The sequence below is a fragment of the Triticum dicoccoides genome, chromosome 2A (genome assembly GCF_002162155.2).
Source record: "Triticum dicoccoides isolate Atlit2015 ecotype Zavitan chromosome 2A, WEW_v2.0, whole genome shotgun sequence".
Lineage (NCBI taxonomy): Eukaryota > Viridiplantae > Streptophyta > Magnoliopsida > Poales > Poaceae > Triticum > Triticum dicoccoides.
This window is the reverse complement of record NC_041382.1, coordinates 39,218,681-39,232,972: the sequence shown is the minus strand read 5'-3', so window position 1 is coordinate 39,232,972 and position 14,292 is coordinate 39,218,681. Positions and strand designations below refer to the sequence as shown.

At 40.3% G+C, this 14,292-nt stretch overlaps 1 long non-coding RNA gene across 1 annotated transcript; it reads right to left on the bottom strand.

Moving 5' to 3' along the window:
* Window positions 1-8,869: 8,869 nt before the first annotated feature.
* Window positions 8,870-13,220, bottom strand: LOC119358808. Its single transcript, XR_005172305.1, has 5 exons — window positions 12,961-13,220; window positions 12,514-12,890; window positions 12,093-12,390; window positions 10,742-11,076; window positions 8,870-10,030 (listed from the first exon to the last, which is right to left on the bottom strand). It is a non-coding gene; the product is annotated as an uncharacterized LOC119358808 (long non-coding RNA).
* Between the last annotated feature and the right edge of the window lie 1,072 nt (window positions 13,221-14,292).

Below are 14,292 nucleotides of genomic sequence, written 5' to 3'. Positions count from 1 at the left end.
CAAAAAACAAAAAAACAAATTTGAAAACTAATGGCACTAACAGAAAGTTTATAATTTTTGTGACCTAAAAGAAAAATAATTAAAAATAAACTTTAATAAAATAAATAAAAAATAGCAACAATAAGTATCTTGTTGTAAGTAGAAAAAAATAAAAAAAATAAAGCAACAAAAAAAACAAAAAAACAAATTTGAAAACTAATGGCACTAACAGAAAGTTTATAATTTTTGTGACCTAAAAGAAAATTAATTAAAAATAATCTTTAATAAAATAAATAAAAATAGCAACAATAAGTATTCTGTTGTAAGTAGAAACAAAATAAAATGAATAAAGCAACAAAGAAAACAAAAAAAGTGCCACCTACCGGGCCCCCACGGCCTGAATACGACTAGAAACCCTACCATGGGCCAAGATTCAGGCCCGCAGGAGGCCCAGTAGGCCCACGGGCACACAGCATACGGTTAGACCCGAAAGCCTACAATTCAGAGGAGCTCGAGAGGGTGGGCGCAGCAGCGCTTATAAACCACTCTCGAGCTCTCTCAGCTAGCGAGGTGGTACTAAACTTTTGACGCGGGGCAGCACAAGGCCTTTGGTCCCGGTTGGTGCCACCAACCGGGACTAAAGGGGTGCATTGGTCACGGTTCGTGGCACCAACCGGGACCAATGTGGTTGGTGCCACCAAACGGGACCAAAGGTCTCTTTTCAGCAGCCCAAAGGGCGAGAAGCAGGCACCAACCGGGACCAAAGGCCTCTGCTTCCCGCCCTTTGGGCTGCTGAAAAGAGACCTTTGGTCCCAGTTGGTGGCACCAACCGGGACTAAAGGGAGGCATTAGTCCCGATTGGTGCCACCAACCGGGATTAAAGGCTTTGCTATATAAGATGACACTTAGGAAATTTTCACTTCTCATTCGCAGTTGCCCCCGACGACGCCACCAGGCTGCCCCGATGCCGCCCGCCGCCCCTGCTATCGCCGACGATGTTGATGAATTTACTGCAGTAGGGCTTTGCCTAAACACCGCTATAGTATGACCGAGGTGGAATATGGTGGAGGGGGCACCGCACACGGCTGGGAGAGATCTCTGTGATCAACTTGTGTGTCTAAAGGTGCCCCCTGCCCCTGTATATAAAGGAGCAAGGGGGAGGCCGTCCGGCCCTTGTTGGCGCGCCTAGGAGGAGGAATCCTCCTCCTAGTAGGAGTAGGATTCCTCCCTTTCCTACTCCTACTAGGAGGGGGAAAGGCGGGGAGAGAAAGAGAAGGAAAAGGGGGCGCCGCCCCCCTTCTCCTAGTCCAATTCGGACAAGGGGAAGGGGGCGCGCTGCCTACCCTTGGCCGGCCCCTCTCTCTTTCCCTTATAGCCCAACAAGGCCCATTAGCCCCCGGGGGGTTCCGGTAACCCCTCCGGTACTCCGGTAAAATCTAGATTTCACCCGGAACTATTCTGATGTCCAATTGTAGGCTTCCAATATATCAATCTTTATGTCTCGACCATTTTGAGACTCCTCGTCATGTCCGTGATCAAATCCGGGACATCGAACTACCTTCGGTACATAAAAACATATGAACTCATAAAACTGATCGTCACAGAACTTCAAGCGTGCGGACCCTACGGGTTCGAGAACTATGTAGACATGACCGAGACATGTCTCCAGTCAATAACCAATAGCGGAACCTGGATGTTCATATTGGTTCCTACATATTCTACAAAGATCTTTATCGGTTAAACCGCACAACACTATAAGTTGTTCTCTTTGTGTGATAGCCTGGCTTATTAGGGATGATAGACTACTCATATCAATAAGGAATTCCTTCTTTTCCGGGAGCCCATTCAGACAGAACTCCAAAGTTAAGCGTGCTCAGCTTGGAGTAGTGTCAGGATGGGTGACCGACCGGGAAGTTGCTCCCGGGTGCGCACGAGTGAGGACAAAGTGCACAGAAAAGACTAGTATTGATCTGTGGGGCCAGTCTAGATCCCGCCAGGAGTAACGACCACTGGCGGGTGTGTCCGGGGTGTTACACTTTGTCATCGGTATGTTACTTGCCCAAGATTCGATCGTCGGTATCTCAATACCTAGTTTCAATCTCGTTACCGGAAAGCTCTTTACTCGTTCCATAATACATCATCCCGTAACTAACTCATTACTTATCATGCTTGCAAGGCTTATAGTGATGTGTATTACCGAAAGGGCCCAGAGATACCTCTCCGGCAATCGGAGTGACAAATCCTAATCTTGATCTATGCCAACTCAATAAGTATCATCGAAGACACCTGTAGAGCACCTTTATAATCACCCAGTTACGTTGTGACGTTTGGTAGCACACAAAGTGTTCCTCCGGTATACGGGAGTTGCATAATCTCATAGTCATAACAACATGTATAAGTCATGAAGAAAGTAATAGCAGTAAACAAACGATCAAGTGCTAAGCTAACGGAATGGGTCAAGTCAATCACACCATTCTCCTAATGATGTGATCCCGTTGATCAAATAACAACTCATGTCTATGGTTAGGAAACTTAACCATCTTTGATCAATCAGCTAGTCAAGTAGAGGCATACTAGTGACACTATGTTTGTCTATGTATTCACACATGTATTATGTTTCCGGTTAATACAATTCTAGCATGAATAATAAACATTTACCATGAAATAAGGAAATAAATAATAACTTTATTATTGCCTCTAGGGCATATTTCCTTCAAGAGATGCATCAAATAGTTCATTTGATGTGTTATGCAGATACTCTTCATGTGGGACATGTAAAAAAAGAAAATCGTTCTTACAAATTATGAAGTTCTGGAATGCTTGGATGGTTAGAGGTCTTGAATCGCCTATGGACGAAGGAAAACCTTCAAATTTGTGGTTGGCCTTACTGCATCCACAGTTTACATTTCATGCAAACAGGTGTGTCGCATAGTTACCCACCTTCGATTAATCATGAGAGTAGGTTGTCTGTGTTAATATTACGTAATTAGGATTTTAATGTTGTGCATGAGTTGTATGAACATAACAGTCCAAGGAAATGGAAAGAAAGGTGGTCGAAGGACCCCTAAGAAAAAAGGGCAAAAACTAGGATGGTTTTGATTTTAAGTTGTTATTTTTGCTATGTGTTTAGTCATAGGGACGTCACACTATTAAGGTGCACAAAAAACAGACTAGGTAGAGATGAAGTTGGGATTCAAATTGACCAAATTCCTCCTAATAGAAATTGAGCACCTTATTCAAAATCCCCAATTGCAAGAGGCCAAATGAGCATATGAGGAAATTGAGCTCCTCCTCCACCAGATGGCACCCCGACAGTAATCCTTTAGCATGTCACTACTTTGGTACTAGTCCTCTTTCGAGATTTTTCAAGCGACTACAACTCGGAGCAAAGAGCGGTTCTTGAAATTGTGAAAAACGTGATTTGTTTTTGAAATTGTGAAAATTTTCTAAATGCAAACACATTTTGGAATTGTAAATATTTGAAAAACAAATCTGAATAGTTTTTAAAATAATTGGACATATTCAAAGAAACCCAGGAAAATTTGTAAAGAAATAAAAAAACGGACCGGAATCTTTGAGAAGATTCCCAAAACCAATAAAAACCGGACAGAAGAAGCTTCCCAAAACAGCGATAGCCATTGGCTAATCAGACTGGCCGATATGTCGCTTAGTGCATTACCACTGTGCGATTGGTGGACAATTGGATGTTATGACCGTCCAATGGGATTTGCCGACCTGGACTGGGAGGGACATGACGAATAAACGCTCATTAAATGAGTTGACAATGCTGAGCCATAGCATGAGCACAAATTGAAAGAGGATACGACGGTAATTTTGAAAGATATACATGAGCGGACGCTCATTAAATGAGTTGACAACAGCGGGCCATAGCATGAGCACGCGTTGAAAGAGGATACAAAGGAAATATTGAAAGATATACATGAGCAGACACTCATTAAATGAGTTGACAACGGTGGGCCACAGCATAAGCACACGTTGAAAGTGGGTACGAGGGAAATATTGAAAGATATGCATGAGCAGACACAAATGCCGAAGAGATTGGACAAATCAGATTAACAGGACCATCTAAGAATAGGCTTGGACACAAATTTTTCAAAGTTTAAATTTTTAATAAAAGGTGTATAACCATAATTTTATCGAGTATTGTCATGTTTCATTTTGTTTCAAAGTTGAACAGTGGATCTATACACACTATATAACATGCAGCATAGGAAAGCTTTTCTCATGACATGTGTACTTTAGAAGGTAATGTCGTGTTTTTAGCATGTAACACTTAAACTAACATGGGTTTTTAGTGAAATGCTAACTAGTGTATGTTTACTCACTAGTACAAAACAGGTATGGAGGCGGTTTTATCTACTGTCCTTAACCAACCAAAAAGAATACTCATATCATTTGAGATGGACGAGGAACCGCTTAGCTTCTCAATTGTGCTTGAATTAACAATTTACAATCTCCGTCGATTCTACCTAAGCAACCGACTCAAAAAGTTAGTAGCCTCCTTCGGCTATTAATTAGTTTGTATTTCTGCTAGGTTCCCGTGCAAATTGGATTGTAGTGAATAACATCAGGGCTGCAAGTCAAACGAGAAGTGGTGTTTCCAGACATATACCTATTTATGTTTTGCATCTAGACCTGCAATATTTTTAAAAGAAAACTTAAAGTGCAAACGCGCGGACACTAGGCTTATGGCGCGAACGAGTTGTGTTAATGGAGTTGCTAACGTCACCTGGATATGGATGGTGTAGCGCAGTACCTCCATTCTAAAATATATATATATAACGTTTCGGTAGGCTAAACTAGCCTGCCAAAACGTGTTGTATTTTGGGATGGAGGTAGTACTTTAGATAGCTGCCTATAAAATGTTTCTGAAACTTTTCGTTGTCAGCAAAGACTGTAATGTCTGGCCAGTTTTAATCAAGAATTTGGGATATGCATCCCCTTAATATTGGTGTGTGTAATTCAGTTTCAGTAATATCGACATATAGTTTTTTCAGTCAGAACTTAATTTGTCGTTCCTAGCAAGGTGTACTGTTATAGTTCATACGACTTGAAGCGGTAATCACGGTTTTTAATTTCAGTTTTAGATAAAATTCACCCCGAACCGAAATAAATGAAACTCACTGAATATTTTTGAAAACCGAAATCAGAAAAAAAAAATTCAGTCGACTTCAATTAAACATTTGATTTTTTGAAAAAAATATTTAAATTGTTGAGCACTACAGAATTGCTGAAATATGTTGGCCAGAACATAGTTATTTTGTTGTCTGCTGAAATTCTGGGAATTTCATCGAAATCCCATTGAAAGTGAAAACCATGGTGGTAATGCAGGTTGACAGGAGCAATCAAGCTGACTTCCTAGAATTTTTTTATCAAGTTTTAGTTTGTTGATTCATTGGCAGTACAGATCCATTTACAGGCCAGACAATGTTCCAACTACAACGTCGAGATCCCCTGGGAATGAATCGGAGAGCAAGCGCTATACCCGTGCAAGGCATGGAATATATATTGGTCTGCTTGGAGTCTGAAGTCCGTGCTACTACACAGAGAGCATCATTTGCTTGACACTAGCTAGGTAGTAGTGTGTATCGGTTGACAGTGTCATTTTAGTATGGTTATCATTTACTCCTAGATAGCTGCATGTAAAATGCTTTTGAAATATTCTATTGCCACTTGTTAGCAAGACCGTAATGTCTTTTTCAATTGATAATTTGGGATATGCATCCCCTTAATATTGGGGTGTGGGTAATTAAACTTTAGTAATACCAACACATAGTTCTTTCAGTCGGAGCTTAATTTGTAGCTCCTATTAAGGTGTATTGTTAATGTTTATACGATTTATTACTTGCAGTAGTCATGGTTTTCAATTTGAGTTTCAGATGAATTTCAGCGCCAACTGAAATATCCATGATTTCGGTTTGCATTTCGGCCAAATGACCGAAATTTTCACTTGAATTCAATTGAATATTTGAATTTTTGGAAAATAATTGAATTCCTATGCACTACTGGAATTGCTGAAATATTTTGGCCGAAACGTAATTATTTTAGTGTCCATTGAAATTCGGTGAATTTCATTGAATTGTCATTGAATGTGAAAACCATGGCAGTAATGCAGGTTGACGGGAGCAATCAAGCTGTCTTACTAGAAATTTCTTATCGAGTTTTAGTTTGTTGATTCATTAGCAGTATAGATCCATCTACAGGCCGGACTATGTTCCTACTACATCATACTTACTGTGGTTGTTGGTTTGGCAAGCTCTTCATGCGCCAATACAGGAACTCACTTGAGCTCACAAAAAGAGAAACAGGAACTCACTTGCAGCACATCCAAGAGTTTTGGTTCAGTTTGCACTTGTTATGCTACTGTACTCAATTGCACAATCTAGTTAGATCGGAAAATCTTCTAGTCCTAGTAAGCAAAAGAAAACCACCACTCTTAAAAAAAGCTTGCTGGCCCAATTATTATATCTAAAAATAAAAAAATAAAAAGCCACGGAAATGCCAAGCATAGCTTTTGAGTCGCCATGGAAGAAATAAGAGTATAGTTTACTGTAGGTCGAGCTACATGGTACCCTTTATTTTACCCATCCGTTTCTGCACCGTGATCCATGCAGTTGTCTTTTTTCTCTCTCAAACGAAGCAACATGTAAACTTCAAACTTTCCAGGAAGACAAAACATTCTATCTACACCATGGGAAAAATTTCGGATTTTTTCATGCATTTTAAATGCTTAAAATAGTTTTTAAAATAAAAAAAGTCTCATTTTGTATATCTATGTCAAATAAAAAAACATGAAAGTTTTTCACATATTCGAGTCCTAAAGTTTGTTTGATTTGCAAAGTTTGAAGTCCATATGTTGTTTCGTCTGAGAGAAAAAAAAGAGAAGTTTTTATATTGTAAGTTAGTTGGAGAGCACACATCTCAAAGCAATATTGGAGGAATGAGGATAAGGGGTTCTATGTAGCTCAACCTCCACAGGAATTTTGTGAAGAAAAATAAGTGTTCTTGGCTTGACCACCTTAGAACAGCCACCATTAGTTAATGGGACATTTACATCTATGCCTTTAACTCAAGCCCACTACTCAGTTTTGCCCTTAATTTTTAGGTATGCTCAGTTTTACCCCTCAGCCGTGGCGTGGCCAGTCTATGAAGGAATTAAGAATCTGCTTCCCATGGAGTCGGTCATTTACATCTCTCCAATTATAGTATCCCAGATATAGCAGCAGAAGAAACCTATAAACCAGGAAGAGATATATGGAGCTTTAATTCGCTGCTTCAAACAAACGGCTCCCTCCCTCCTGATGCACTATACATACGGCTTGACGGTGAGGACCTTGCCCAGCATCCAATTCCACCACACCACGACGGTGTCGTGGGCCGCCCAGCATCCTCCCTGCAACGCCGTCGCAGGGTGCCAGCGCCATGCATGGATCCAAAGAACTGGCGGTTCCATGGTCCGGTTAACCAGGAGGGAGGTTCCTCACAGCCGCCGATGAGGGGTGTACCGCCGCCGGTGTCGAACTCGGAGGGAAAGTACCAGTGCACCAAGTGCCCCAGGAAGTTCCCCACCCCACAATCCCTTGGCGGCCACATGTCGTTCCACGGCAAGGCCAACAGGGTCGTCGAAGCGCAGCAGCGACTCGACGGGCTCGCCGTCGCCCTGGCCATTGACAACATCATGGCGCCGACCGTAGCCCCGGCGCCTCTAGCCGTAGCCGCGGTTGATCTCACCATAGCCCTGGCGCCTCTTGTCGCAACCGCGATTGATCTCAACATAGCCCAGCCGCCTCCGGCCGCAGATGCGGTGGTGCCGCCGGCGGCCCCAAACCCAAATGGGGTTCCCAGGGACTTCGATCTCAACGTCGAGATCCCCTGGGAATGAATCGGAGAGCTAGCGCTATACCCTTGCCAGCTATGGAATATATACTAGCATAGCCCGCGCGGCGACACGCCGCGCCTATTGATACGTTTTGTGAAAAACAATATTGAACTTTATATATAATTATTTGCTTAGTTATTCAGTTTTTGCTTGCTCATTTTATTTTTTCATGTTATGGTGTATGTATAAAATCATATTGATACGAAGCCTGGAATCTTTATTGAATGATAAGAGTTGACAAAGGGCAGATTCTTCCATAGATCATAGCGTCCTTGTTCAACTGCTCGCTGGATGTGTGCTCATGATGAAATCGATACTTTATGTTGAAATTGCATACGTAGTAAAAGGAAGACTCATGTGTACATGTTGAATTCAGTTTGCAGTCATCTCCATGGAATGAGACAACCAGTACTAACAGAACTTAACTTCCACTGTTTTTCACACCATGAAACCAACTGTTGCTCCTTAAATATGTGAAGCATCAAGCTAGTCATGCATCTCCACTATTCTTCAGCGAGAAGACGACAGAAAATAAACCTATCCTGTATGGTGATACATATCCTGAGAAAGTAGGTTTTTCCAAACAAGTAGGCGTGTCAAAAAATATGGCAAGACCAACTTTCAAATACTCTGGTACTTTTTTTTTCAAACTCACCCAACCTCTGGTACTTCACTGCAAAGTCCATTGGCATGAGTTGCAATTAAAAGCATATTTCCTTCATTTTCTTGAAAATGTGACTGATTGTACTGGGCATGGAGAAGGGATGTGCAAATAACACAAGGCTGGATAATACAATAGCATCATTGTAATCTGAAGAAATAAACTGGGGATTAACACAAATAGCAGCCTTCTCCTCCATCCATAACTTTTTGTAAGACGTTTTAGAGTCCATGACAATGTCAGAAAACATCGTATATTACGTTATAGAGTAAGTACTATCGATGTTAAGCAAGAAAGTCTGCTATGTGACCTTGAAACGTAAACATAAATCAGAGAAAGGCCATACAGTCCAAGTACTGTTACATACAAAAATCAACATGAGCTACAATATAAAGAATATTTCCTTCAGTTTCAAGGAAGTGTCACTAACTGTATATATGCAGTATAGTAAAAAGACCTAATTAATATGCAATTTCCATACAGCAGAGTTGCATTGTATCAATATCGAAGAAGTGTCAACCAACTTTCAAGGAACATTTCAGTTCACAGTAAAGTTGCATTGTATCAATAACCAGGCTATCTCCCACAGATAGTACAAATCGGATTCGTTGTCATATTGCTTGAACACCTGTTATTCTTGAACAATAAGGAAATTTTAGCTAAGTAGCATTTGTGAAGATATATAAATTGGATAACACCATCACGTAACTTTGGCTAGCTTATTAGATAACCATGTATGGAACTATAAAAACATGAATCATGCAAAAATAAAGCTCGTACTTCTACAGGCTACAATGTACTACCATCAAAACAAAGGGATGTGAAGTATCACGAAGAAAATCAATGTGCACTACAGTTTTTATGGTTTCAACTTTAAAAGCATATCAACTAATATGAGGGATAATTAGCATCACAAAGTCCAAACCACGCAGGACACCTCGAGTTAACGTTCAACAATCACTGTAAACAACATTACAGCGTGCCAATTGTCAACACTTGGCAATTTGGTTTTTGCCAAATCAGAACTAATTGGACATAAGAAAAGGTCCACGATATAACTTAAAAAATATAATTCAAACAGTGATTATCAGAAAAAACAGTAACCAAAGAAAGTGAGGCAAGAATGACAATACATCAGAATGACAGAAATTGATACTCCAAAAAAGGTACTCCCTCTGTAAAGAAAAGTAGGATGTTAGTCTTACATTTATGTACAGAGGTAGTACAGCACTAATAAGGATGGGTAATGATTAAGAAAATATAAAATTTGAATGAGCAACTACTCCACATTACTTGATTACTTCAGTGAATCCTGAAATAAAATGACCCTTGAAAGCAAGAAAAAACTAATTATTTAGAGCTTCTACAACACTTAAATATGGTTTCCAGCGGACGGATAGACATACACCTGTTTCGCTTACATGTCAGACTCCTCAGAATTTTGCATTATATTGCTCTCGTTAACAAACTTAAGACTTGAAGTTTCCAACCTACAAACCAAAACATGATACGATCTGTAAGAAATCCATTTACTTGAATTTTAATTAGCAGATTTACAAATTGAACTTAAGAGTTTGATAGCATAAAGATTTGCTACAGACATGCTTGTGTATGTTAGGATCCAACAAAAACCAAAGGGAACACATCACATCACTGTCCAGAAAATCTAAGTTAACAAATTAACAGCATACCATCAACAGTGGAGTGCTTCTCCTCAATGGCATATTCAAATTTAGTGTTAGCATTGTCATATTCAAGTTTAATATTACCATTGTGGTTGCATCTGATTATCATGTTACCATGTCGACAACAGGTATCACACACAACCGCTCAGTATATTCAGTTGGTTAGTGAAATCTTTTATCAGTGTGACAATACTAAAATGCCCATTTATTGATCTGCTGTAGTCATACCTATGTCAAACAGTCCATTCTACCCTTCTATTGTTTCTCAACTATGCTAAATAAAACAACCAAGCTATATAGCAGTACATCCTAACCACAAAAAAGAACTTGCTAATTATTGCGACGTGTCATAATACCTCAAGGTGTTATAGTGTTAAAGTTCTGTATAAGACACCTTGTTCTAATAGTAATATTGGATTGAGGTGGCACACACGAGGGAGGGGGCGAGAGAGAGAGAGAGAGAGAGAGAGAGAGAGAGAGAGAGAGAGAGAGAGAGAGAGAGAGAGAGATTGTTACCGAGACATATTGAGTTACCATTCTTACATCCTTGCCAATTCTCGAGCTGTGGAGCAGCTGCGGGTTATTGTGTTGAGCGCCTTGTGGTTGTGGTATATGCAGTGATGATCACAAAGTTAGGATAGTGTGGCCTGAGCTACCTTCTCTTCAGTCGATGCTTATGTTGGGACAAGATTGTCATCGGAGATGTACGTCCGGGATTGCAATTGTCATTGTAGCCTTGGAGTATCCATTTTGATCCATGCTTAGATGATGTTGTGTTGACACTCATAAAAGGCCCACGGCTTGTAGGCTTGTAGCAGCACATGGTTTGGCATGGGGACAATGATCTGCTCCTGCTCATATGAAGCAAGGCAAGTAAGAATAAAAAAGGATGTTTACCTAATGCACAGATGCTCGTACAAATGCAAGATAGCACTGTTGAGTTTTTTTTACATAATGGTGTCCATCGACCATCGTCATGGTGTTGTATGCTGTCAGTATGGCAAGTCATTTTTTCCTGCAGCCTGGTCAGCACTATGCCAGAAATTATAGGGCAAGATCAACTGCATTTGCCAGAATTTATAGTGCAAGATAGACTAAAATTTCAGCTATCAGTCTGCACCATGCTAGAATTTATACAGCAAGATCGACTAAATTTCATCTATAAAGTTATTAGCTTAACATCCAATTACACATTATGACAACATGCAGCATGCTCACTATATGATATCAACATCCCAAAACTAAAGCTTTGTTGCCCTCCTTTTCTCCAAGGTCTCAAAATATGGGTTTAAGATGGTAACAACCAACCACACACCGGTCAATAAAATGAGCCATAACAAAGCCATACCATACTAAACCATAGCTAGCTGGTCATAATTTGCAATGTCGCGTATCATTTAAACACAGAGGAAATAGAAGAAAATTATAGAGCAGAGGAAACCCTCGACGGGAAGGGAAAGTTAGATTCTGCAAACAGCAGCGTCAAAAAAGATTCTGCAAACAGGAATCAAGCCAAGCTAACTGAACATGTGAACAGATGAATTTCATTAATTTTCAGTGCTACTATTGATGGCGAAAGAAAAATGTCAGTCAACAGAGATAGTACATGTAGTATTGAAGAGAAACATAAATAATCTAAAATCCTATAGTCGATCGACATTTTGGTCCTTTACAAATGCAGAAAAAATATATCCTATCATGTCCCACAGGCTATAGTTGTCAGAAAACCCGACTCGGAAAACACACTCCTATATTACTATATATAAACGGGAACAACAAGTAAATAGTTATAATCCGTAGTGGATGAATACAAAAGAGATACATGTATTGCAAGGTGCATCAGTACTTCAAAATAATCATTTTTTACCTGAGAGCTTGTGTGGTTTCTCAAAAAGGCAACCAACATCCATTACTCAAACATTATTGCAGCGTCTTCCATCCTAGTAGGACTCCCTGAATGTTAAAGTATTCCTTTTGTTCATAGACTTTGTATAGGAAAGTGACCAGATATCCCATCGAATCACTTGTGTATAAATTCGGTTGGGAATGTCCTGATTTTCCTTGATTCTCAAGGCTTGTATATCTTATCTATTGGTAATACAATCCGCCCTTGAAGAGGCGTGACTTACAGCCATATTCACTTGTTTTTCTCTGAAGATCACACACTGGAAGAGAGAATCAAAGGGATAAATTAAGGGCGAGGTTGAAATAACAACAACAAATGATCACTGACGGTACGTTACTAACTGGAAAAAAAAGAGCACTGAGAAAAAAATGCGATCAGTTACCTACTCATTAGACAACTGCCATGTCCTATGTATGTCCTTATACCTGCACAATGGATGATGAGAGAGAACTGATGTTCAGCAGTTACATTAACACGTGCAAATCAGGAAGGACTGACAGAATTTTTCAGCAAGAAATGAAATCCCTTGTAGCGTAACTGAAACCATCTCCACAATGGAAGGGGGCGTCCTCCATAACTCCATGATTGGTCCGGAAGCCACAGCTGATTCAACATCGTCAACTCAGTGGATCCGCACGGGAATAGCAGCGACGCGTCCTGTACCATGTGCCAGAGCTGCAGCTCGAGGCCGCCGGAGCAGGACTGTGCGGCAGCCTGGAAGACGCCGTCAATCCTGGGGCTGTTGCGGATGGCCGGCGGCTGTGAAGGGGCTGGACCCGTGAGACAACATCGAGGTGCTCGCGAGAGGGGATGAGGGGAGGAGACATACCTGCTTGAGACGGCGGGAACCACTGGGTCTCTTTCCCGTCATGGATTTGGTCGCCATCACGCCATATAGATTGGATCCGGCTGCCGCGCCTTGGTTGGAGTAGCTGGCTGGAGGGGGGTGGAGAAGCCGGGCCGGAAGGACGTGCGGCAGCTGCGTGCGGCACCAGTTTGGTTGCGCACAGGGGAGATGGAGGGGACGGCGCGGCCGCAGGGACGGGGGCTCCGGCCTCCGGGAGGTGGGCGAGATGACGGGCATGGGTGGGCGAGGAAGACGGGCGTGGATTGAGGGACTCGATCTGAGGGAAGCAATTTATAGCGACTAAGTTTTTTTATCGGAGCGGGTACCTACCGGTCAAGCATCCGCCGTTGGTGTCATTTTAGAGGTATGTGCCCTTGTTTTGTTTATCAGATAGATGAATGGTAATACATGAATACATGTACTTGCGTCAGACTGACAGAGTCAGCTTTTACAGAGAAGAGAGAGGGGACTGGAGAGAACGGTGCATGCATGCATTCTCTCACTCCATGCACTGGACATGCATTTTATTTTCATCCTCATATTTCTAAGGATTCATATCTTTTGAACCAAATGTTCATTACTGAAATTTCTTATATATTTGAATTCGTGGGGTGAAGACCTTCAAAACAAGATCAATTTTGAATATATTTGAACTATCTTTTTCATATATATTTCAATTACATTTGAAATTAGTTTCATAAAACATTTGAAATAACCAATTTCACATATTTTAAACAACCTATTTCACTATTTTTCAAACACAAGATTAAGCAAATTGACAAACATACCGAAATATGTTTCATATATTTGAGAAATACATGTTTCATAAACATTGAGTGAAATATTTAGACAACAACTTAGACGTGTTTGAAATAATCAATTTCACATATTTCAAATAACCTATGTCGCATATTTCATTATTTTTTATATTTCAATTTTCTTTTAAATTGCTTTTATAAAACATAAAATTGATCTGCTATTTCATAAAAGTGTTTTGGACTGTTTTGCTAATATCAGTTAAAAAACCATTTCACTCATTTCAAAAATCGATTTCACACATTTCATAAGACATATTACTCTCATTTGCAAATATCAATTTCACTGCAAATTTTTGAAATATATTGAAATGTATTCCGCTCATTAAAACTATCAGTTTCAAACACTGGAAAATTAGTTTCACAACAAAAATTGGTTTTATTTCTCTTTTATTCAAATAACTTATTTCACTCATTTCAGAAAACACACTACACTCATTTACAAAATATACATTTCACCTATTTCACTAGTTTCGGGAAACACATAACATTCATTTTC